Genomic DNA, 23,730 nt, shown 5'->3' with positions numbered 1-23,730 from the left:
ACCTAAAGGCCTCGATGGAGGAACTACATGCCTTATTTATGATGTGTATAGTTTGTTTGTGTGGTTGGTGGGAAGTTAAAGCGCCTCAGTGGAGGAACTACCTGCCTAGATTATTGAACTTAAGGATGTTGTATTAGTCGTTAAAAGTTAAGGCAAACATGCAAATCGGGTCAGCATTAATTATACATATACATACATGCAAACATGCAAATCGGAGGGTCAATATCGGCAGTTAGTATTTCCTCACATATTTTAGGGTCAATCGGATAAGCAAACATGCAAATCGGGTCAGCATTATAAAAATGCTGGTGTGAGGAAACATGTCACTTTTGCACTAGAAATGAGCAAAGGTTGGTTGCTAAGAAGTTCTATGGTTAAAGCCCAAGTTTCAAGGATAAAAAACTTTTTAAAAGCCCAGTGAAAGCTGAAAAGGCAGAGTCAACAGAACTTCCGCTGGCTGTATCTTTGGACTCAGACCTTAAAATTGGGCCTATTATATGTCAAAACGACCGTCTCGGAAAGAGATTTTCTAATGGTCTAAGCCTTGACCCAATTAGAGGAGAAAAATTGGATGAAAAGGCTGTTGCAGTAATTTCTAGTAGAGAAACCCTTTTTGGACTTAAGTAATTAGGTTTTGGGCTTGATTTCATGGCCCAAAACATAGCTCCGAAGCCCATGCACAAAATTGTAACCTAACTCTCTCCTATATAAAGAGGGTTAAGGCTAAAACAAAACTTGGCTACTTCCCTCTTAGTTTAATTAAATTAGCTCTCTCTCTCTCTTTCTTTCTTTAGTATAACCTAATTTATGATTTCTTTAGCCTAGCCACCATTGCTTCAATCCAATTCAAGTTATTATTATGACTTCTTTTTCTTGCTTTAGTTTAATTATTCCAATGATATTAGGCTAATCCTCCCCTATTAGAGGGAGTGATTATGAAGCCTAATGAGGAATATATTGCTTAGTAGAATTATTTAATTGTGTATGTATTTCAATGAGTTTAGTTTATTGTATGACTTTCAAAATAAGTATATAGTAAATTAAACTAGGGATTATTATAATTAAGCCGAGAGACTTGGTTGTAATAATCTTACATGCTAGTAATAATGACTATAGAGATGTAGGTTGTTGCTAGGGATGATAAAGGTTGATGCTTTAGGTTGAATCATTGCGTGAAAACCTAAATATGATATCTTTTCAATGAATAATTTGATTCTTGCATGAAACTAGTTATTAGGTGGATTGATTACTTTTCTCTATAACTTTCTCTTCCATCAAAAACCTATTTCTATTAGTTTAGTTAATTTAGATTTATTTGCATCCATAGTATAATCATAGAGTATAAATCTCTCAACGCAATATTACTCTCACCATTGTTCCTTTTGTTTGATTAGTTGAATTCCATTTATGTCTTGGTAGTTTATGAGTGGAACGAATCCGTACTATTTTTATTACTTCATTATTATTTGAGAGTAGGAATATTGATCTAAGAACTTGTTTATGTAATTGATTATTTGTGTTTACGCATAGATAGTTAGTCTACGTAAATTTGTCTTTATCAAATGACTCTGCTGCCATCTTAAACTCATTCAGGACAAGAATTCAATTGGTTGAATCCAAGGGGCAATCCCCCATTCTCAACCCATCCACCCTTTTACTTTTTCTTTCTTTTTTATTGCATTTTTGGTACTGTTCACTGTTTAGGCATAGGGGCACCCGCCCTCCATTTTGCCTTGTTCAGAGCGCGCCCGCCCTCCCTTGTGTCTACGGATACACAGTGAAGAACACTGCAACCCAGGTATTTGTAAATTTCAAAAAAATTTGAAATTTTTTAGGAATAATATATAATGTGTTGTTGATTTACTGGAATATTTTCAGATATTTCCAAGTTATTGTACCTAGCAAACTAATTCAACATTTACAGTGCTACATATCAGCTTCCAAACTATAAGTTTCGGGAAAAATTGACGAGTAAGGTTACTTAGGGAGTTCCAAAAATTCTAAAATTTTTATAGGAGTATCTATCATAAGTCAGAAGTTAGCAGTAATAATTTTAAGTGTTTTTTATTTGTTTTGACTACCTAACTAGTAGATTGTTTACACTGTGTTTTTGCAGTTTTGCAACACTTAATTTCTGGAACAACAACCGATAAGGAGGGTTTTAGAACTTCAATTGCACTAAATGTTTTACAGAAGCACGCATGATCTGTTAGGATTCTCCAGTACAATTTTGGCGATTTTTGGCTCTGTTTTGTTTGGTTAACCATTCGGTTGTTTGTGTTGTGTTCGAAAACTGTTTTACAAACTTTGCAGGGCAGTAGAAAGACTTTCATAACTTCGATTGATCTGAAATTTTATAGGCGACTTACTGGACGTCTTACCAAACTACTGTAAAACTTTCAAATTTTTTGGAGCGTGCGCACTTGCTCTAAGTACCTTATCATTTGAGTGCGCCCCGCTCTCAAACACCTAGACTTCGAGTAAGGCAAGAGCGCGCCCCGCGCCCTTATTAGGCTAATTCTCAGTGCACCCCGCCCTCAAGAGCTTGGACATCATCCAAGGCATGAGCCCACCTCACGCCCTGTTTAAACTAATTTCAAGCGCGCCTCGCGCCCTTTTCTGAATAAGCCCGATTTCACAGGTTAGTTCAAACTTTCATTTGTTCAAGTTATTCAGTGTTGCTATCTTCTAGAATACACTAAAATCATGTATACAAGACGCTATTCATATGTGTAGCAAGGAGGGGTACTCCTTCTTTCACTACTCATTTCTTCTGTCAGAGGAGTTTTAATTCTATTATAATCAGGCTTGTTTTTTTATAAACGCAATACGACATGCCTATCTAGAAATTTATAGTTAGAGTTTCATTAGCATATTAATTGCCCTAGAATATATATATATATATATATATATATTAAAACATTTATGGCATATCAATATGTAGACGACCAATCATGTGATTCTTATGCAAACGCTTCACCATGTTCATGCTGTGGTAGTCCTGACTATTGGGCTTCTTATTGCCCATCATATCAAAAGTTTGAGCCTACTATAGGATATAATAATAATTATGAGCCTCAATTTTTAAATTTTTATAGTGACCCATACAATCAAGAGTTTTCTAGTAATCCAAACTATACAGGGAGTCAACTAGTGTCATCTAATTTTAGTTCCGTAATGAGTGTGTACAACGAACCAAACACTTTTCCGTGCACAATTTGTTCAGATCCAGACCACACCACCCATTCATGTCCCATCTTTATTCAGCATTAACCTAACCCATCACAGTACGAGATCAACCAGAGTCACTCAAACGCTAATAACTATGACTATCAAACACCATGCCATCTAGACCCACACCACCAAGCTTCCCCTCCACTAACAACATTTGAGGAAATTCTAGCCAAACACACAATAATACTTCAGGACCTAAACCGGAACCTAAAGATGTTATGCTCACCTAACAAAGAACTTTCAACCTTGCCAGAGATCGACCCACAAGTAGAGCAACCTATTCCCATAACCACACCATTCGACCTAGTTAAGACTTACCTTGAATTTCTTGAACCATTACCTACCCATGACCCTCCCATTAACCATTATGTTGACTCCACACCCCACCTGGATGAGGAAATTCTTGAAGATGACTCTTCAGGACTTGTTTTGGATGACCATTCAAATTTGAGAGATGCGTATCAGGAACCTCCCACTGATCCATCTGAATATGAATATAATGATGACACGTTAGAAGATATTTATAAAGATGTGATGGAGGAAGAATTTGATAACGGTAACACTCGTATTTAAAATACATATTTATTTATTTATTAATTTATTTATTTAAAATTCGCTGGATTGGATTTGGGATACGTGGGCCTGATTTCTGGGCCTAAGTCTGTGTTGGGCTTAGGTATCAAACCCAAATATATATTCATATTTTTCTAGAGAATAGGGTTTTTGGAGATAAAAAAAAAAAAAAAAAAATGGAGGCAGAGATAAAAGCTCGCTTGCTAAAGTGTTGGAGTGCGACGATTCGGACGACAATGATTCGTGGAGCTTTGGATTAATGTGAGTAGATTCGTTTTTTATTTCACGTCTAAATTTTCTGTTAAAGGTTTCTGCTCATGTTTTCGGTCTATTATTCTGTTATTATTATTCATCACGTCGTTGTTAAAATTGGTTAAACTGTCTTTTGAAACTCTGTTGGACTGCTCGAACTCCGGAGGCCGTTAATGGCATTGTGAGCCCAAGATAATGGAATCGTCCTGTCTTTTGGGTGGTTTGAACTCTTTGTTTTGTTTTGGCTTTGTATCGAGTTGTTGACGTCGGGGCTGTTGAAGCTCTGTCAAAGCTTGAAACAAGCTGTTAATGGCGGACGACCCAGATCCCATTTAAAGGGAGGGTTAGCAATGTAGGAAATCGAGTTTGGGTGTGGTTGAAAGCTTCAATGACGCGACAATGGCGGGGCGAGCCCAAGAATCGTCCTGTCTATTTTTGTTTGGATTTTTTGCTGTGGTTAGAACTTGTAGTGTTGTGGTATGATTGAAGAGTGTTGGGTTGTTATTGTAAAGGGTTGGGTATGTGAATGGAGGTTTGGTTGGGTTCTGTCGAAGCTTCGAGAAGCTATTAATGGGGGCGCGAGTGTGATACTGGGATACTGTGGTGGTGGTGGTGGTGGTGGTAGATTAATTAAACTGTTATATTTATGTTAGGTGTTGGTTAATTTACAGCTGGTGGTCGTGGGTGTGTGTGGGTATTGATGGAGAGTGCTGTTGAAGCTTGAGGTGAGTGTTAATGGCTGTCGAGATCTAGATTTGGGAGTGATCTCGACGGTGGATGAAAGGGAGTGGTGTGTGTATTAAAGTTGGTTGGTTTTTTACGAGGGTCAAAACCACTAGGTTGAAAAAGGGGGAGGAGGAGAGTTGGTGGCCGGAAAATTTGGGCTGGTGGTGGAGAAGAAGCTGGAGAAGACGACCTGTTGGGGTTGGGTTTGGGCTTGGGCTTTGGGCCAAAGCCTTTTGGTTTTGTTAGTTGGGCCAAAACCTATTAGTATTCTTTGGGCCCATTTCATTTTAAGTTGTGTTGGGCCAGTTCATTTATTTTTGGTTTGGGGTCAGTTTCTATTTTTATTCTGGGCCGACCCATTTTACTTAAAATGGGTCAAGGTGAGTCTTTAAGGGTTTAGACTTTTGGGCTTTGGTTTCGGGCCCCGGTTTTGGACATTATTTTGGTTAGTTGGATTAGGACCATGGGTTGAAGTGTTTTACCAACGAGTTTGTGTTAGGACCTGTTTGAATGAATGTCGAACTGGTGATTGTTGGGTTTGGCTCTTTGAAGTACTTTTGACTGTTTAATTGTGCTACATTTGACATTGTAAATTGTATGGACGAATCAAATGTTAAAATGGTGCGGAAGCCTGCATAATTGGTTAGTTATTATCTAAGAAAGATTTGACATTGAGGTTGTGTATTTTTGACACGTGACGAGATTGAAATGTTAGGAGACATAATATTCCTAAAACGCTATAAAAATGTTATGCGATACGTTTGAAGCAATTAAGACATTATATAATATGTTGGGATATATATATATATTAAATGCAATAGTTTTGGAGAAATAAATGTATAAACGCTCTATTATTTTATTTGTGAGATGCTACTAGGAGGTAGTAGAGTATTTGTGGATATTTCCCACGGGATTGTGGCTTAGTGCAATAACATATTGGCACGTGAAAGAATGATAGTGGTTATGAGATATATTGAGATATTTCTAAATATTGTGGCTTAGTGCAATAAGGTATTTGACATGCACATGATATAGTGAAATTATTATGAGATATAAATGTATGACACTTGAATAAATTACGTAACGAAAATCCTAGAACCTAGCTACCACAACTCATGTGATTTGGCCCTAATAATGGGCGTATGTGATATGATTGTCCCTTCTGGCATTTCAGTGAATCTGAATGGCCCTTCGGGCATAACCGAATAGTGGCTTGATTATTCTTTTCGCAAAAATTAGAACGAGACGCACAATATTTTATGCTGAATAATGGCAGTACTTACATAATGACTTTCGTGTGAGGGTTACCTGGTGTGCGGCATCCCACTCAGGGTAGTTACCCACGGAGTGGTTCATTATGTGAGGGGAGGCATGTGGATGTACATGTTCTGCGTTGGAAAGGGATTGTGGTAGCCAGGGAAACTAGGTAAGACATGGATACGACGTGATGTTAGGGACACGCAAAAAAAACCTTAAATAATATAATTATGGTAATATTTTGGTTAATGATATATCTTTAAATATATTATTGTATATGGCTGTGCAAAAGGGTGGGTCAAACTAATTACTTGGGTAGAGACGACCCACTCTGTAATTGAGCATGAAATGCAGTACGTATAGAATATGTTTGACTGGTTATTAGTTTAGTTAGAACCAAAGGCGCCTCGGGGGAGGAACTAAATGGCTTTTATTATGCGTATGGTTTGTTGTGTGGTTAGTGGAAAGTTAAGGCGCCTCAGTGGAGGAACTAATTGTCTTACATGTTGTATGTACATATCGATATGATTATTTTTATTATTGGAAGCTAAGGCGCCTCGGTGGAGGAACTAAATGCCTTATGGATTGTGTATATATATGTATAAGTATAATTTATATTTTAGGGCTACTCACACTAGCATTGTTTATAATGCTGACCCGATTTGCATGTTTGCTTATCGGGTGTGTTCATTAAATGAACGTAGTTGATAAGTCTTGACATGTTTAGTGTTGAAGAAGGTTGGTTGCTGCTTGTGGTTTGCGTTAGCGTCGCATATCAAGATAGGTTTTGTTTTCCTTTGAGGTGAAATAGATTTTTAGTTGAGACAATGTTATTTGTATTTTTCATTTGTAATTTTAAATAAAGAGTTATTGAAAAGAGATTTGTAATCTAATCTTATTTGTGAATTTTTGTAATGAAGAGGACTTTTGTTTAACATAAAATTTTTATTGGTTTTTAATTATCCGCATATTTAAACTGTTTATGGGTTTTTGGAAGTTGAGAGTGCATCACACCTAGAAAATCGAAGAGTCGGGAACAAATATTGTTTTTCCGAATTTTGTCGAAATTCGGGGTGTGGCAGTTTGGTATCAGAGCATTTGGTTAGCTTAGACTTAGGTGAGTCTAAGTGATTCTCTGATCATGGTTTATGGGTAGTGTTTAAGAAGTATTATTTCCAAAACTATTTCTGCTAGTCGTTTTATTTTTTTTCAAAGAAAAAAGAAAGAAAGATACATATATAAAGAGAGTCAATATTTTTCTTGATTTGTTTATATGTGTAATGTGTATATTTATATTAGTTACTTGTGGAGTAGATATGAAATGATTTTTTATTTTCCTTATCATACTAGGAGTAGTTACATTTGTAGGATGTTACTTATTAACAGATTTGATCAAAATGATGTGTGCTGCTATAATGTTGTTTTATTGTTAGTGTTCATTCTCACATGGAGTATGGATTAAGTACTACAACATGTCTGTGAACCTTGTATTTGAGTGTTATGTTATTATTTAAGAAACAAGAAGATATTTTATCTATATTGAATGTGCTGCATCAATTGATGACTTTGTGACGTACTAAGTAAGGAACTAATTGCCTCGGTGTTGGAGGAACTATCTCGCCTCACTCGTACACTTTAATGGATGAATAATATTTTAAAGTATAAGAAATTAATTTGTTAGATGTGATTAGTTAGAAATAGAAAGAAAAATAAATAAAATATACGTGTATTTCTTTTGAGATGTGTATACTTGCGTATACAAACTTTCTTATATTATTGTATATAGATGAACTATTACCGTGTGTATATGATGATAATATTGTTCTGCCAACATGACATGTGTACAATTGTTTTTCTAAGGTCACGTTATTAATGATTAATTAAAATAGTTGTGGTAATCAGTGGTCATAAACCATATTGGAAGTTCTGTGAAGAATGTCTTAATATAATGTAGATCTTATTTCAACAACAAACGGATTTTTATTTTTGTTTTATAAGTGTGTTTCATGCCTATAAATTATGACATGATGGATTATTATTGTTACATTCGTTTCACATTGATTTTTGCATATTCGAGTATTCTTAAAAGATATGCCTTAATTTATTTTTCATAAATATTATATTGAGAATATAACTTGTTGTGGGTGATATATTAGAAGTGGGTTTGTATTATCTTAAATTTTTTAAAATTCATGTTATACGGTAGCAAGTCTTATTTTAATTGTCATTGTAAATGGAGATTAATTTTTGAATCTTCTCACCGTTTAAAATAATTAGTAATAATAATAGCAATGAGCGTCAAGTATTTATTCTTAATTGTTTTGTTTCAGTCTATATGATTTTGATGGATAGATATGATATTTTTTTTTTGAATACGTGTTATATTTGATTCAGTTACATTCCTGAATTAGGATTCGATGGTTGTTTCCATGTTCATGATTTATATATTTTCAAATGATTCATTTTTGTTTTGCTGAAATGAGAGTATTATAGATTTGATTGTTTATCTTCCTCTCGTGTTGATGAATCATAGTGGCATGAAGTTGAGGTAGAGTTCCTTAATAGTTTGTTTAACAATGCAAATAAATAATATTTGTAGATACAATAAAATAATAAAATAAAAGGGTTGCTGATAGCATGACTAAAGTAAATATAAAGTTTTATTGTAGTATCAATGACATGCGTGATTTTTATTTTGAGTGTATTAGGGCCCAAATTTTTCTTTGGTGCATGATAATGAAAAACTCCATAATATTTTATGCAGGGATGAACTTACCCCATATTATTGATTAGTTTAAGTAGAATATTATTTTTTCGTAGAGGTTGCTACATGTCAAGAAACTGGATGCTAATGAGAAACAATATAGTTGTCTTGTGTTTAAGTGACTATAGTAATTTGTTTTAATATAGACAGTTAAACTATAATAGATTTTGTAATGGCATGAGGACATATATTCTGGAATTATTTAAAAGAATTAATATCAATGTTATAATGCTTAAGTTTAATCTCAGTACATTCTTGTGTAGGTTCTAAGTTAATAACCAACGTTATTTGTTCGTATAGATTACTTTACTTCCGAATCTCAGGACGAGTTCTTTTGAGATGTGTATAGCTGTAATGCCCGTATTTAAAATATGTATTAATTTATTTATTTAAAATTCGCTAGATTGGATTTGGGATACGTGGGCCTGATTTCTGTGCCCGAGTCTGTGTTGGGCTTAGGTTTCAAACACAAGTATATATTCATATTTTTCTAGAGAATAAGATTTTTGGAGATAAAAAAAAAAATAAAAAAAAATGGAGGCGGAGATAAAAGCTCGCTTGCTAAAGTGTTGGAGTGCAACAATTCAGACGATAAGGATTCATGGAGCTTTGGATTAATGTAAGTAGATTCGTTTTCTATTTCACGTCTAACTTTACTGTTAAAGGTTTCTGCTCATGTTTTCGGTTCATTATTCTGTTATTATTATTCGTCATGTCGTTGTTAAAATTGGTTAAACTGTCTTTTGAAACTCTGTTGGACTGCTCGAACTCCAGAGGCCGTTAATGGCGTCGCGAGCCCGAGATAATGGAATCGTCATGTCTTTTGGGTGGTTTGAACTCTTTGTTTTGTTTTGGCTTTGTATTGAGTTGTTGATGTTGGGGTTGTTGAAGCTCTATCAAAGCTTGAAACAAGTTGTTAATGGAGGACGACCCAGATCCTACTTAAAGGGAGGGTTAGCAATGTAGGAAATCGAGTTTGGGTGTGGTTGAAAACTTCAAGGACGTGACAATGGCGGCATGAGCCCAAGAATCGTCCTGTCTGTTTTTGTTTGAATTCTTTGCTGTGGTTGGAACTTGTAGTGTTGTGGTATGATTGAAGAGTGTTGGGTTGTTATTGTAAAGGGTTGGGTATGTGAATGGAGGTTTGGTTGGGTTCTGTCGAAGCTTCGAGAAGCTATTAATGGGGGCGCGAGTGTGATACTGGGATACTGTGGTGGTGGTGGTGGTAGATTAATTAAACTGTTATATTTCTGTTAGGTGTTGGTAAATTTATGGCTGGTGGTCGTGGGTGTGTGTGGGTATTGATGGAGAGTGCTGTTGAAGCTTGAGGTGAGTGTTAATGGCTGTCGAGATCTAGATTTGGGAGTGATCTCGACAGTGGATGAAAGGGAGTGGTGTGTGTATTAAAGTTGGTTGGTTTTTTACGAGGGTCAAAACCACTGGGTTGAAAAAGGGGGAGGAGGAGAGTTGGTGGCCGGAAAATTTGGGCTGGTGGTGGAGAAGAAGCTGGAGAAGACGACCTGTTGGGGTTGGGTTTGGGCTTGGGCTTTGGGCCAAAGCCTTTTGGTTTTGTTAGTTGGGCCGAAACCTATTAGTATTCTTTGGGCCCATTTCATTTTGAAGTTGTGTTCGGCTAGTTCATTTCTTTTTGGTTTGGGGTTAGTTTCTATTTTTATTCTGGGCCGATCCATTTGACTTAAAATTGCAAGGTGAGTCTTTAAGGGTTTAGACTTTTGGGCCTTGGTTTCGGGCCCCGGTTTTGGAGTTTATTTTGGTTAGTTGGATTACGACTATGGGTTGAAGTGTTTTACCTATGAGTTTGCGTTAGGACCTGTTTGGATGAATGCCGAACTGGTGATTGTTGGGTTTGGCTCTTTGACGTACTTTTGACTGTTTAATTGTTCTACGTTTTACGTTGTAAATTGTATGGACGAATCAAATGTTAAAATGGTGTGGAAGCCTGCATAATTGGTTAGTCATTATTTAAGAAAGATTTGACGTTGAGGTTGTGTATTTTTGACACGTGACGAGATTGAAATGTTAGGAGACATAATATTCCTAAAACGCTATAAAAATGTTATGCGATACGTTTGAAGCAATTGTGACATTATATAATATGTTGGGATATATATATTAAATGCAATAGTTTCGGAGAAATAAATGTATAAACGCTCCATTATTTTATTTGTGAGATGCTACTAGTAGGTAGTAGAGTATTTGTGGATATTTCCCATGGGATTGTGGCTTAGTGCAATAATATATTGGCACGTGAAAGAATGAAAGTGGTTATGAGATATATTGAGATATTTGTAAATATTGTGGCTTAGTGCAATAAGGTATTTGACATGCACATGATATAGTGAAATTATTATGAGATATAAATGTATGACACCTTAATAAATTACGTAACGAAAATCCTAGAACCTTGCTACTACAACTGATAAGATCCCAAAACTGTAGTTTTAACTCCTTAACCATCATACTTTTAGACCAATTATGTGAGTAATAATTAAGAGTTAATATTGATTACGTGTTTTTATGCATTTCAGGCTTCAAAGTCCATTATGTACAGAAATGTGCCACTTTAGCGAGATAAAGGAGCAAAGGTCGGTTGCTAAGGAGTTCCGTGATTAAAAGCCAAGATTCAAGAAGACAAAGCCTTTGTAAAGCCCGGTCAAAAGCTGAAAAGTCTACGCGGGCAGAAACAGCACACAAAGTCAGCAAAACTTCCGAAGGCCGTATCTTTGGACTCAGACCTCGGAATTGGGCCTACGTTATGTCAAAACGACTGGCTCGGAAAGAGCTTTCCAATGGTCTAAGCCTTGACCAAATCCGAGGAGCATAAGTGGACAAACAGTCTGTTGAAGCCAAATCCAGTTGAAGAGCCCTTTCGGACGGAAAGAATTGGGTTTTGGGCCCGATTTTCCAGCCCAAAACATGGCTCCAAGCCCATGCACGATTTTTGGATCTGGAAGTATAAAAACGGAAGTTTGACTCTTTGTTAGGGGTAGATAGTTAGGTTAGAAAATAAATTAGGTTAGGATAAGAAAAGTAGCCATTAAACCTTAGTTCTAGATCTAGTTTTACATTATTTAGTTTTACATTAATTAATTAGTTTATTTCTTGAGTATTGAATCATTGTTTTTATTGTTCATTAGATTAAGTAGTTGTTATTCATTCAATCATATCTTGTTCTTATTGTTCTATTAGATTTATAAAGTTAATTAATTATTCCATAATGACATGTTCTTATTATTGTTCTTGTGTTGGGAATGGTAGTATAGAAATTTCACATCAAATCATTACTCTCACCATTGTTCCTTTTGGGTTTGATTAGTTGAATTCAATTTAAGTCTAGACAGTTAAGAGTGGAACGAATCCTTACTCATTATATTGCATGATTATGTTTTGAGAGTAAGAAGAATTGATTTAAACGTAAGAACGGTAGGATTACGTATTAATGTTGTTAACATTAATATTTAGGATTTTATTATATTTACGGTTATCAAATGGCGCCGCTGCCATCTTAATCTCGTTCAAGACAAGAATTCAATTGCTTGAATCCAAGGGGCAATCCCCCATTCTCTACCCACCCACCCTTTTAATTTTTCATTCTTATTTCTTGAATTTTCGGAACTGTTCATTGTTTTAGGCATAGGAGTTGCGGATTCATAGAGAAAAACACTGCGGTGAAGCATTAAACTTCCTCAAAAAAAAAAAAAAAAAAAAAAAAAAAAAAAAAAAATTGAATGGAGCGCGACCCCGCCCGCGCCATAAGCAAGCACACCTGCACTCAAAACACTGGAAGTTGAGCGACTGCTCCCAAAAACCGAAGCGACCCGCTCTAACATCAGAACTTGAAGTTTACATCGGCGTGACTGCGCCCATACCGAAGCGACCAGCTCAAAATCTGGAACTTCGACCAGAACCGAGCGAGTGAAGGCCGCAAGCCCAAGTGAAGCGCACCCGCGCCCCGAGTTGAATTTTGCCGGATTTCCACAGGTTTGATTCGAACTTCAGTTTTTTCATGTTTTTCAGTGTTCTAACTTGTTATATACACTGAACACGCGTAAACAAGACGCTATTCATAAGCGAAGCAAGGATGCAATCAGGTATTCCTTTCTTCCACACCTCGCATCTCCAGTTAGAGGTTTCTACTAGTATATCAGAATTGTTTGGAGTGTTGCATGTTTAGTTAAGTTCGACTTAGTCTTGCATGAGATTAAGGTCTGGTCGAAGAAAAACAACTAACGTAATTACACGGCAACGTCGACAAACACGTCTATCTAGTATACCACCTATTACACCTCTAGCTACTATTCCACACACACCACCTGATATAATGGCTGAAGAAAGAGAGACTCCTCTCTCTGACTTCTACAAAGCCTTGAGCGATAGCCCCAAATCTTGCATCATTCTAGCAGGACCGGTGGGGATTTCGAATCCCCCCAAATATTTTAATTTGTTACCCCGTTTTCATGGTTTAGACCATGAAAAACCTTATCGGCATTATCGTAGGGATTGAACAAGTCCTAACAACATTCCACCATCCCACGGTTGGTGTGGAACAAATTAAACCGAGGGTATTCCCTTTCACCTTAGCCGATAAAGGCGTCTTGGTTAAGCGCCAAAAGCGCCAAACTCGTGGACTCATGGGCTCAACTTGTTCAATTGTTCATGGAACAGTTTTACCCACCATCGAAGACGGATGAAATGCTTCACAAGATTCATTTCTTCAGCCGTAAAACCTCATGAATCCTTTTCAGGAGGCACGGAATCGTTTCAGCGATCTTCTCATTGAATGCCCAAGATCATAATCTTGCGAAAAGACACGCTTTTGTTCGTTCTTTCTTCAAGGGGCTTTCACATTATCATAAGGAGGTTCTAGATATCATGAATGGGGGTAGTTTTCTTAGTAAAGGAGCCTTGGAGGCTTATAAATTCTTTGAAGATCAATCTAAGAAGAACAACAATTGGGGAGGTAACGATTCCTCTCGCTCCTCTCCTTCTTCTCTTGAGGTTAAATATGATCCCGAAGCTTAAAACTCTTATCGATGTCCTCACTAAAAGGTAGATGCCATCTCGTTCAACAACAACCCACTCCGGTCATGAACATTAACTCTACTCATTGTAATGTCTCATTTGTAGTCTTGAGAATTCGACTTCTATTGTCCTCTTGTCTATGCACAAACACCACCACAACCATCACACTTCAACCCGGTTAACTCAACATCAAGGACAAGGGAACTTAGGTGACCAGAATAGAGGTTTAGTACCCATAACCCGTAACTATCAACATCAAGACATGAGCGCCAACAAGCTTTAATTCCAATACAACCATCTACGACAAAGTAGTAGTGACCTTGTTGGAGAAACAAAATCAAATTATGCAACAAAACTCTAACTTGATGAAAGATCAGCATGATCAAAACTCTAATATGATGAAACAAACGATGCAAATGATGCAGTCTTTGTGCCAAAAGGTTATTGACATGTCTTCTAACCAAAATAATAACCAAACCGGCGTGTTTCCAAGTCAAACAGTGCCTAATCCTAAGTCAACAAACACCGCCTTTGAAATAAACAGTATTTACTGTAATGGTAATATAAACTAAGGGGACCTACATGCAATCACTACCCTTCGTTCAGGGCGAGTAGTTGATAACCAAGTGACTATGCCTAAAGATTACCCGCAAACTAAAAATGATACCATACCAAAAACTATAATAGAAACTGAAGACCCTACAACTGTAGAAGTACCAGTTAAACCACAACCAAAAGGGAAAACATTACAAGACCCAATAATAGAAAGTGAAGACCCAACACCTGTAGAGGTTCCAATATGGACACCTAGATGGAAAACGGCTAGAGATAAAGCGAAGACTAATAATACTTTTATCCCTTCTGCTAAAAATAGCGATAAAACACCATATCCCCAAAGACTAGTTGTGTTTAAAAAGGACGAGAATTTTGATGAGATTAGGGAAGTGTTTAAAAATTTGACTATAAACCTACCTTTTCTAGAAGCTATAAAAAGTCTACCTGGGCACGCTAAGTTTCTAAAAGAGTTGTGCACCAAGAAGAGGAAAACCAACATACCCCACGAAGCATTCTTAACTGAACAATATCCCTCTTTATTTGAACATAACGGAATTGTTAAGTACAAGGACCCTGGTCGTCCTACTGTACAATGCACCTTAGGTGATACCTTCATAACAACTGCTTTATTAAACCTGGGGGAGAGTGTTAACTTACTCCCTTTTTATTTATATAAACAACTAGGTCTAACAAAACTTCAACCAACCAAAATGACTTTGCAGTTAGCCGATCGTTCTATTAAGTATCCCAAGGGTGTAGTTGAAAATATTCTCGTTAAAGTTCAGGATTTTTACTATCCAGCCGACTTTGTTATTCTTGACACAGAAGTTGCTCATGATTCCATTCCCATCATCTTAGGGCGTCCTTTCTTGGCAACCGCTAATGCCCAAATCAATTTCGGGATGGCTTAATGACTCTTTCTTTTGGAAATCTTTACGTAGAAGTTAACATGTTTAGACAAAACAGGGACAACTAGGTTTGCTTGTAGAAGGGAAGTGAAGTCCATTGAGAGTTTTGTACCTCACCTATTGACTTTATCCATTAGATCTCTTATGGAAGAAGACAAGGATCACAATTTCTACTCCCTAGGCGTAGATAACATCAAGGAGGAGACTCTTTTGCATTTTTCGAAGTTCTCTCCTATTGACATCCATTCATCTCTTGGCCGTGACGGAAGAAGAATTTTTTCTATTGATTCTTCTTACCCACCTATTGAGGAATGTCTTGCATATCTCAAGGCCTCGATGATATAGACCTAAGAACACTAGTTGAACACCATTCACCCACCTCACATCCTCATGTCACTCATTCACCTTCCATCACGAATGTTCCTCGCCCTCTACCTTTTCAAAGAACCATTGAGTTTGTACTTGACCTTGGTGTTTCTCCTATGCTTCATAACTATCTAAAACCAACTGGTGAAGAAGTAACACCCAAGGACAAGCCACCTGACACTTTTTCATTTTTTCTATTTTTTCCTTCTCAAAATTATCCACATCCTACGTATCTTCCACAACCATCAATTTTCTCACGTTCATTTACTTGGCATCCCCTTCGTAGGAGGACAAAGAAGAAATTGTATGCTCGATTAGGTTTTAGATTTATAAGGCTTTGCTCTCATTCCACTAAGCTACGTCATAGGAAATCTTGGCGCTTAATTCTGTTTGATGGTGCATTCCATGTTAATTATTTGTGGAAACACCCACAACTTTTTCGATTGTTGATATATGGTAAACTGCATTTTAATACATATATATTAGATAAAGTCTCGAGTATCTGACTATAAAAGACTCATTTTATTCTTCGGTGTACTCCATTCCAATTTTCTGTTATGGGAGTGCACCATTAAGGCAACCGGACCCTCCTTTTGGAGTGAGTGGTTGTAAGTGTCAGATTCTTAGTCTACGTTTCATGTGACTCACGCATTTATCTCTTGCACTTTTTCTCGTGGATTGAGTAGTGCTTCTCTATGGAGTGAGTTTCATTTTTATTTCTTTATCGTAATTTTGTTTTGTTTTTCTTAAAATCAAACATATAAAAACTAAATAAAATAAAAACATAAACATATATTAGTAAGTCTAGGGAATCTGACTTTAAAAGACCCAAGTTTTCGTACAATATCAACTTTCTGGAGTATAGGCCAAACAAAATTTTCAAACTTAAAAAGAGTTTTCCAATTTTGTTTGGGGGTGCCGTATTTTGGTATTCATTTCAAATCATGTTGCCACTCTAAGCCTATCATGTTTACTCCAGTAGAGTTTGTGTTAGTTAGTTAGTGCATTACCGGTTTAATTGTGCTTCATATTATCATATCATCTTTACAATATTTACATTACAGTCGCCAATTTTTGCCACATTTCTATGGTAAATTCTTTCCTTATCTCTTTACACTTTGAGGACAAAGCGTTGATTGTTTGGGGTGGGATAGAAACATTTGCAAAAATTAGACACTTTAAGGATGTAAATTACGCACTTTTATTTATAAAATGTTAAAAATTATAAAAATTAGTTAGTTACATAATTTAATTGTGCTATTGAATTGTTTCATGAACCCCCTTCTCCCAAATTGTTTGGGGGTGGTATAGAAACACGATGTAAATGTTAAGCACATATTAGGTTGTATATTACGTATTATTTGTCTTAAAAATAATAAAAATAAAAATAAAAAGTTTATGCTATACACTTAGGAATATTGGTATTGTTTCTTTCTTTATGCTCTTAATAATCTAGAAGTCTCACGTAGCTTTTGCATTAGAATAGTTTTTAGAAACTTAGGTTAATATGTAGGTAATAATCTTTGCATCTATCTATAAATATATTACATGAGTATCTACGATTGTTTGGCAAGATAAGTTTAAAATCTAGGCTAGAGTACTTATTCTACAAATCTGTGAGAATATAGCCTAAAGCCTTATATGAGTGAAACATTTGAGAAATGACACAAGGGAGAAGTATATTCCGAATAGAGAAATCACACGTCCACTTGCTTGACCACTATACCATGTCCTAAGAGAGAATTTAGGCCCTTTTTGGATCGATATAGCTAGAAATTCTGACCTAAGTATATTTTCCGCTAGTCGTCCCACTGATCCTTTCATTAGCCCTTCCATAAACCACTATTCCTTTACCCTGTTACAAAAACAAAACAAAATATATATAAAAAAAAAATCAACCTACCCATTTTAGAATAAGTCTGAGAATAGGATGAGTGAAGAAAAGAGAAGAGAAAAACCTGTGTAAACAGAAATTAGTTAGTTGCTTCAGAAAAGAAAAAGAAAAGAAGTTTCCATCCAAAGAAAAGAAAAGAAAAAGAAAAATAGAAATAAAATAAAAACACCAAAAATAAAATAAAAGGAGTCGAAAAGCCAAAAGAAAAAGGCTAAGGATGGAAACAAAGTGTAGAAGCAAAAGAACAAGGTTTTCTCTAGTTACGTAATATGAAGACCCTATTATCTCAGACTTGTCTTTTTGAATATCTGTTTCCTTCATTCTTAAACTATCTCCTAATCCCCGCAACACCTAATAAAGACCTCTAGCTCAATTAGGAATAGGTTAGTGGGATAGTAAATGGCAGATGTGTTTGATCAACTTCGGCTTCCTTGTGTGTCATTGAGATTGTAAGGTAAAGTATGCCCACTGCACACTGGAGTAGCAAAACTTGAGTGGAAAAATCAAAGTGATTTTTGTCTTGACTTTTATGTGAGAACCTACTTAAGGACGCTATTCCAAAGTTTTAAACGGACACATTCTTGTATTTCATAACATTACTCATTGTATATATATTTATTAAGTAGATGATTGATTATTATGCATATATTAGCTTAGGGTTTCGACATGATTATTACGTATTCATTGCTAGTGAGATGTATAGATAATTGAGACATAAATAAGGAAACAATAGTTTTATTTCTTAGTCATTTGTAGTATAGATGAAGTTTGTGAGTACCTTCATGGAAAACTCTCACGAGGCTATAACTTCGTCCACTAGGGAATTCCTAGTGGTTTAAGGCCTTGTTGCATATGGTCAATGCAATCGCACTCAAATAAACGAGTAGATAGAACTCCATTTTGGTCACTTATTCTAATTTCTCATCTTTGCTTGAGGACAAGCAAAATGCTGTTTGGGGGTGGTTTGATAAGAGCCCAAAACTATAGTTTTAACCCCTTAACCATCATACTTTTAGACCAATTATGTGAGTAATAATTAAGAGTTAATACTGATTACGTGTTTTTATGCATTTCAGGCTTCAAAGTCCATTATGTACAGAAATGTGCCACTTTAGCGAGATAAAGGAGCAAAGGTCGGTTGCTAAGGAGTTCCGTGATTAAAGGCCAAGATTCAAGAAGACAAAGCCTTTGTAAAGCCCGGTCAAAAGCTGAAAAGTCGATGCGGGCAGAAACAGCACACAAAGTTAGCAAAACTTTCCAAGGCCGTATCTTTGGACTCAGACCTCAGAATTGGGCCTACCTTATGTCAAAACGACTGACTCGGAAAGAGATTTCCAATGGTCTAAGCCTTGACCCAATCCGAAGAGTATAAGTGGATGAAAAGTCTGTTGAAGCCAAATCCAGCTGAAGGGCCCTTTCCGGACTGAAAGAATTGGGTTTTTGGGCCCGATTTTCTGGCCCAAAACATGGCTCCAAGCCCATGCACGATTTTTGGATCTGAAAGTATAAAAACGAAAGTTTAACTCTTTGTTAGGGGTAGATAGTTAGGTTAGAAAATAAATTAGGTTAGGATTAGAAAAGTAGCCATTAAACCTTAGTTCTAGATCTAGTTTTACATTAATTAATTAGTTTATTTCTTAAGTATTGAATCATTGTTTTTATTGTTCATTAGATTAATAAGTAGTTGTTATTCATTCAATCATATCTTGTTCTTATTGTTCTATTAGATTTATAAAGTTAATTAATTATTCCATAATGACATGTTCTTATTATTGTTCTTGTGTTAGGAATGGTAGTATAGAAATTTCACATCAAATAATTACTCTCACCATTGTTCCTTTTGGGTTTGATTAGTTGAATTCAATTTAAGTCTAGACAGTTAAGAGTGGAACGAATCCTTACTCATTATATTGCATGATTATGTTTTGAGAGTAAGAAGAATTGATTTAAACGTAAGAACGGTAGGATTACGTATTAGTGTTGTTAACATTAATATTTAGGATTCTATTATGTTTACGGTTATCAACAACTCATGTGATTTAGCTCTAGTAATGGGCTTATGTGATATGATTGGCCCTTTTGGCGTTTCAGTGAATTTGAATGGCCCTTCTGGCGTAAGTAATGTGTTTGGCACCTCTAGCATTTTAGTGAATCTGAATGACCTTTCTAGCGTAGCCGAATAGTGGCTTGATTATTCCGTTCGCAAAAATTAGAACGAGACGTGTGATATTTTATGCCGAATAGTGGCAGTACTTATATAATGACTTTCGTGTGAGGGTTACCTAGTGTGCGGCATCCCGCTCAGGGTAGTTACGCACGGAGTGGTTTATTATGTGAGGGGAGGCATGTGGATGTACATGTTCGGCATTGGGAAGCGATTGTGGTAGCTAGCGAAACTAGATAAGACATAGATACGACGTGACGTTGGGGACACGCAAAGAAAGCCTTAAATAATATAATTATGGTAATATGTTGGTTAATGATATATCTTTAAATATATGATTGTATATGGCTCTGCAAAAGGGAGGGTCAAACTAATTACTTGGGCAGAGACGACCCACTCTGTACTTGAGCATGAAATGCGGTACGTATAGAATATGCTTGGCTAGTTATTAGTTTAGTTAGAACCTAAGGCGCCTCGGGGGAGGAACTTGTAGTAGCCATATTCAGGGATGTATCACATAGGTATTGGTCCAAGAGATAAGGCCTAGGCCATAGTATGTATTGGGCCCAGAGGATAGGCCCAGGACCAGACTATGCCCCATGAGTAAACCTAAGAGAGGGATATAAAAAGAGAGAGATGAAAAAAAAGAACAAGGGGTCGATCAATGGAGGCAGAGAGGGGTGAGGAGAGAGAGGTGAACTACGGTGGCTTGATCCCAAGATGGGTACATAGGCAACCAAATTGGTGCAGCCGATCCAAAATATAGAGTGAATTTGAGTAAAATTAGACGCAAGATTCGCTGTAATTAGGTTATAACAAATGGCGCCGTCTGTGGGGAACGTCGGGACTTCGGCTGAACTGATAAACTGTTTTCAAAGTCAAATATTCGACTTGCATTCATGCGTGGAGATTGAGGAATCCATCTGACTTTGTCAATGAAAGCAGTGGATCCGGCTGACTTTGTTGATGAAGACAAAAAGAGAACACAGAGTCAAGGATCGAACCAACCTAAAACAAATGGGTTTGGTTTCAAGTTTCAAATATCAACTCTCAACAACCGATTGGTTCATGGTTTTACGCGGAAGCAAGGGAGAGCTGTTTTTGGTATAATGGCAACGGTAAAGATGGAGTCTTTTAGAGTGGGAAGAACTGGTTCAGCACCATTTTGGAAAACGCCACACTTATTCTTCTTCCCCACTTGAAAAACAAACAATTCTCCTTACAGATCAAATACCCATATCTTTAAAACTCAAAAAAAGAAACAGCCTCAGTATTCAGATTTGTTACTCTTGTGGAGTGAATTGAAATGCTGGAAGAAGAAAACGTGTTTGATTGATAGTGAAAGCTTGTTGGACAGTTTTTAGGGATGGAAGTTTGATTAATAGGCATAATGTTTCATTAAATCAGTGTAAAATGAGGAGGGTATTTGCGAAAAGAACTTTTCCTAGGGGTTGTGGATGAAATGTCCTGGTTGCTGATGAGGTAATGAATGATGGTGGTGTTGATAACTCAAATGCTGGAGAGGGTGAAATGGTACAATCACTTGACTATGCTAATCAGTTTCTAGAAGCTCGTCGAGAATATGCCCCACAAGTGAATGTGCAGCTGAGTGATGCTAGTGTTAGTAATGGTTCTGTCGAGAAATCTGATGTTGAAGAGGGTGAAACTGTAGAAGTTGACTCTCGTAATCGGTTCCAAGAAGGTTCTGGGAAGTATTCCCCAACGTTTAATGCGAGTGAAGAAAGTGTTACTAATGGTTTGGATTATCGAGTGAAGGATAAGGTCGAGAGTGCACTTGAAGAAGTTGATTCTGTCATGCAATTCTCAAAAGGTTGTGAACAATTAGGCCCACAGATTGTTGCAAAGCCGAGCGGAGAAGGTGTTAGTGCTACCATTGGTTCAGATTGTGAAATGAAAGTTTTTTTGCCGCAGTTTGATGCAAAGTGAGAGGAGAAGGTGTTTCCATTGGTTCGGTTTGTGAAATGATAGTTAAGAAAGAGGGTGAACGACTTTGGCAAACAATCGGGGAAGGTCAATATGGTATGGAGTCCTTGAAGTAGGCAGAAGTCTGGTTTCGGATGAATCACTAGAATTTCCTAGCACTTCAACATCTGAAACTGTCAAGTCAATGAAGTCTTTGGGTCAGCTGGTAGAACTGAAAGCGTCCAAATCAAAGAAAACTTTGGAAAGTATGGTAAATCCTTCAGGGGACTTTGAACCTAAAATGTCAGACTTGTCTAAAAACTTGACTGATACCAAATTGCTTGAATCCATGAGGGGTTCTAACTTGCCTGACTCCAAAGGTTATCCTAATGTCGTCCAGTCTGAAAAGAAAGAGCTGCCTAGTAGTTTAGGGATTGGAGAGAGAAAATAGAATTATTCAAACCATCATGAGACAGATGCTATTTGCTTTGGATGGACTCCACTCTATAGGGATTGTTCATAGAGACATCAAGCCATAGAATATTATTTTCTCCGAAGGGTCTTGTACATTCAAAATCATTGACCTTGGTGCTGTAGCAGACCTGCGAGTAGGAATCAATTACATTCCAAAGGAGTTTTGTTAGACATAAGATACTCAGCGCTTGAGCAGTATATCATGAGCACTCAGACTCCATCTGCGCCCCCCGCTCCAGTGTCAGCAGCACTCTCTCCGGTCCTTTGGCAGACGAATTTACCTGACAGATTCATAACAGATTTGAGATCTTAGCTACTACTACTAAAGAGGATGGAGTTTCTGTTAGAACATCTAAATTGGAGTTGAGTCAATTAGGATTGAGATTAAATGAGATGTTTGTGTTGAGAATGTTGAATTATGGTAAGGATGTTTGTCTTGTTTGAAGTTTTTTGATTGGGCTGGTAGACAGCCTAGGTTTTTATCATATTCGCGCTGCGTTTAATGCCATTCTTAAGATTTTGTCTAAAGAGAAGTTGATGTCGTTGATGTTAGATTTTTTAGAGAATTATAGAATGCATAAAAGGACACATAGAGTCAGGTTTTATGACACACTTGTTGTTGGTTATGTTGTTGCTAGTAAACCTGGTATTGCATTGAAATTGGTTGGTAGGATGCGGTTTCAAGGTTCTGATTTGGACCCGTTTGTGTTTCATGTGTTTCTTAACGCTTTAGTGGAGCAAAGCTGTGTTGATGTTGTTGAAGTTGTATTGAAACAAATCAAGTTGAGGGGTTTAGAGAACGAGGTTACTTCGTGCATACGGGTAAAAAATTATTGTAAGCAAAATAAGTTGAGCGAGGTGGGATGTCATTTGCGCAGGTTGCAGAGTAAAGGCGATGTGATAAATGATCATATAGTGGGTATTCTTGTTGATGCACATAGTAAGAAGAATGAGTTTGAGGAGGCACGTCGATTGATGGAAGACTTTTGGAGCATAAGGAATTTTCCACTTGGGCATACGTATGGTATCTGGATTCGGGATCTTGTTCAAGATGGGAAACTTGATGGAACAATGGATTTCTGGCAAAGTAAGAAGTTAATGGAAAGGTATGTTTTCAAGGTATTCCGATATAATATTTTTGTTTGCCGGCTTTTGAGAGAAAACAGGCTAACTGTAGTGAGGATGTTGAGTCTACTCTTATGTGGAAAGAGATAGAGAGGAACTGCCTCTATGCCAGAGAGCAGAGGGGTTTGAGAAGACCCTTCGCGGATATGCTGTGGGACTATCCGAATGGGGGTAGGGGGGATGAGCCCTCCATGGACCCTCATGTCCGAATCAAATATGGGGCAGGCTGAGTTGTTCTCGAATAAGCATTCCAAAGTCGAGTGGAGGGGTTCGAGAAGACCCTTCGCGGATATGTCGTGGGGCTATCCGAATGAGTGCGGGGAGATGAGCCCTCCGTGGACCCTCGTGTCCGAATCAAACATGGGGAAGGCTGAGCTATTCCCGGATAAGCATTCCGAAGGAGAGCGGAGGGGTTTGAGAAAACCTTTCGCGGATATGTCGTGGGACTATCCGAATGAGTGCGGAGGGGATG

Source organism: Coptis chinensis, chromosome 8 (genome assembly GCF_015680905.1).
Source record: "Coptis chinensis isolate HL-2020 chromosome 8, ASM1568090v1, whole genome shotgun sequence".
Classification (NCBI taxonomy): domain Eukaryota; kingdom Viridiplantae; phylum Streptophyta; class Magnoliopsida; order Ranunculales; family Ranunculaceae; genus Coptis; species Coptis chinensis.
Note: the sequence above shows the minus strand (reverse complement) of the source record.